The 3496-nt window shown below is 35.2% G+C and overlaps 1 pseudogene; it reads left to right on the forward strand.

The window, feature by feature from the left end:
* The first annotated feature begins 307 nt into the window (after positions 1 to 307).
* LOC131875083 (acidic endochitinase-like) lies at positions 308 to 1255 on the forward strand (annotated as a pseudogene).
* Positions 1256 to 3496: the final 2241 nt, after the last annotated feature.

A 3496-nucleotide genomic window follows, 5' to 3' on the forward strand; every position in this document is an offset into this window, starting at 1 on the left:
ATATATAGTAGCATTGTCTAAACTTCACGTTGACATGTTCTAATTTTGGTGATAAGAATAAAACTTACACCATCATGTAATCATAGTTAATACATTAATGCAGGAAGAAACAACACGAATACAAAGGAGAAGCGGCCGACTTCCACTTCAAAAAAAGCACACCAAGAAAATGAACATCGGCGAGTAACATTTAATTGCTGACTACTCCCACCTGTGAGAACCTGGAGCAGGACTAGCGAGGAAGAATTTTATCTGGGAAACGGCTACGCCACTTTAATCAATCAAAGTCGGGAATTCATTGCGAAGCATGGCGAGTCGTGCAGTAAGAGGGGTTGGAATTGCCTTTGTTGTTGCTCCGTTCTGGAGCGGGGCATCTGCAGGAAACATAAGCATATACTGGGGTCAGAATGGCTTCGAAGCCACTCTTGCCAGGACCTTCGCAAGCGGAAACTTCGAAATTGTGATGCTCGCGTTTCTAAGAGAGTTTGGCAATAGCCGGACTCTAGTCCTCAATCTGGCAGGTCACTGCGATCCTCCATCAGGAACGTGTAAATCGCTGAGCGCCAATATTGAGTCCTGCCAGTCCAGCGGCGTAAAGGTGTTTCTGTCCCTCGGAGGAGCCTAGGGAAGCTATTCAATTGCCTCCGCAGATGACGCGCAAGATGTGGCCACCTATCTCTGGAACAACTATCTCGGAGGGAATTCGGGCTCTGGGCCTCTAGGAGCCGCCGTTCTGGATGGCATAGACTTCGATATCGAAGCCACGACGGAGCACTGGGACGATCTGGCCAAGGCCGTGTCTGCTCTTAGCACCTCTTCAAAGAAGGTGTATCTCAGCGCCGCTCCGCAGTGCCCCTATCCTGATAATCACCTCGGAGTGGCCTTGCAGACTGGCCTATTCGACTACTTGTTGATCCAGTCCTACAACAACCCTCCTTGTCATTATGCCAATGACGACGCTACCAATCTGGTGAATTCATGGACCCTTTGGACCACATCTGTTCCCACTGCTCAAACAGGGAGCTTCTACCTTGGCCTTCCGGCTGCGCCTGCTGCTGCCCCTAGTGGCGGCTATATTGAGCCAGACATACTCATCTCTCAAGTGCTGCCTCAGATCAAGGGTTCTTCAGCATATGGAGGAGTCATGCTGTGGTCCAAGTACTATAACAAGCAAACCAATTATAGCTCGTCCATCAAAGATTACATAATCAGGAAGCCGTCCCTTGTTAAGGTGCCTACTTTGGCCTCTGCCTAAGAAGGGAAAACGAAGTAACTCATAAATAACATTTCAGCTTAGGTAATGCTCAGCCTGCTTTCTTCATCTCTTTCACGAGTAGAGATTTAGTATATGTAATAGTTTTATATAATCTATGTTTAAATAAATTAATGATAATGCTAAGGGGTTCTGTGTTTGCCACTGGCATGTAATAACCGATTTGACAAAAAAAATGTTTAGTTAAGAGTACAACAAAACCCAAATGATAAGAGACTAACCCATGAACATAGTACAATGGTGAGATGAGGGAATTCATTAAAATTTAATCTACACCAAAACCAACTTGATGATGCTACACCAAAGGAAACTTACACAAATTATAAATATTATATGATACCACAACTCAAGTGGATAATATGACTACCAAAAATTAAAATGAGCAGTAGCAAGACGATAATAGCATCTCCAATCAACTCAAGAATGATTTTAAGAAAACACCCATATAAGATAAAACCATTACAAGAGGTTTCCTTACTAGGAAGTATAATACTTCTTCAAATTGAAATAAAGATGGACCACTTTCAAGTAACAAAATTATTCCCATTGCAAGGGATGCCATAACATGTAAGTATAGTATTTTTTCAAAATTATGACAATAGTAGGTCAAGGAGAACAACTTTTCATTACAAAATTTCATTGAGAAAAAACCAAAATAACCTATTAAATAGGGAACAATAGTGCACCAAAGAACTATAGTAACTAGAAAGGATATTAGTGCACAAAGAGGAGACTACTACCCAAGCACACTGTACTTCAAAGTGTCTTATAAATGTGTTGTTATTTTGGAATCATGTAGGTATTCAAAAGAATGTTGGAGGCCCAAATAAAAGTTATAGTCATATTTTTTTTGTGTAGCTCTAATCTCACACACTAATCCTAGCTAGAAAAATGAGAAATAGTATATTTATAGGTTTCATAACTAGAAATAACACTCAAGAATCACAAAAAAGAATACAATGCAAAAAAAAGTCAAAATTTATAATTATTGAATGAAGCTTTAATAAATTCAATTGTACTAGTTATAATGTGTATGTAGACAAAAATTTATTTGATTTGTTATGTGTTCTAAGAATTTCTTTCCTCAAAATCATTAAATTATTTGTACTTTCATGTGTCATATAGATGAAGTTGAGATCTCTCTTCATTGCTCAAGCCTTTGGAATATATTGAACATTAAGTACATCACCTAAGCCTGTAATGACTCATCAATATGAAAATCTAATTGTCCATTGCATACGTATATACAAATGTGATGAGGTATCTGATCATTAAAAATGAGATACTTGAGTCTCAAGTTGCCAAGTCCCTAGATAAGTTTTTATCACCAAAGAAATCATCTATGTCTTTGATGAAACATGATTGTGAAACAATATTTTCCCTCCTTGTAAGTAAATAGAAATTTTTTATTAGTTAATAGACTAATTTGGGTTGGCATTTATTTTGAATTAATGATATTTTAACTTCTCTTATCCTACTATACATATATTGGTAGTTAAATTTATCCTTTAATAATATTTCCTTAAGAAATAATTACTATGAAAAATTTTAAAAGAAGAAATAAAATAGTTTACATGGTTAGAAGGATAAATATCCTTCTATTTTAACAAACCTAACTTGGCTTGGAAGATAGCTAAAAAGGTAATGTTAATCATGCATAGAGCATTAACGCAATGAATAATATTTAATAAAAACTAATTTTAAGCATGATCAATAAAATGAAAAAAAAAATTTATTATCTATAATTAATTTGAGAAGAATGATAAATAGAATCACAACTTTATACATTTTTAATATTTAATTGCCTAATTAGCTATGCTCTATGACAAGTGTAAATCTCCAAACACAAACATAAATTATTCTAGGATTTAAAAGAACAACAAAATAATTAATTACTCATACAACACTCATAACACTTGACTTTAGAAAGAAAAAAATTATTCAGTACATGGCTCTATTTTATATAATAAATATTGCTTATAAAATAATTAAAATATCCCTCCAAAGTAGTTAGGACATCAATCATTATAATGGTTCATGAACTCCGCTATCAATTTCATACATGCTAGATTAGAGATTGATCTTATTCTAACCTTCGACTATATATCTAATATTATGTCACGATTCACACTTTGTATAATTCTTTGAAAATAAATTGTGACTTTTTTATATTTAAAAGTAGCGAATGCACCAAGATAAATGACTAAATAATAATAAACTATA

This window comes from Cryptomeria japonica, chromosome 4 (genome assembly GCF_030272615.1).
Source record: "Cryptomeria japonica chromosome 4, Sugi_1.0, whole genome shotgun sequence".
NCBI classification, from domain to species: domain Eukaryota; kingdom Viridiplantae; phylum Streptophyta; class Pinopsida; order Cupressales; family Cupressaceae; genus Cryptomeria; species Cryptomeria japonica.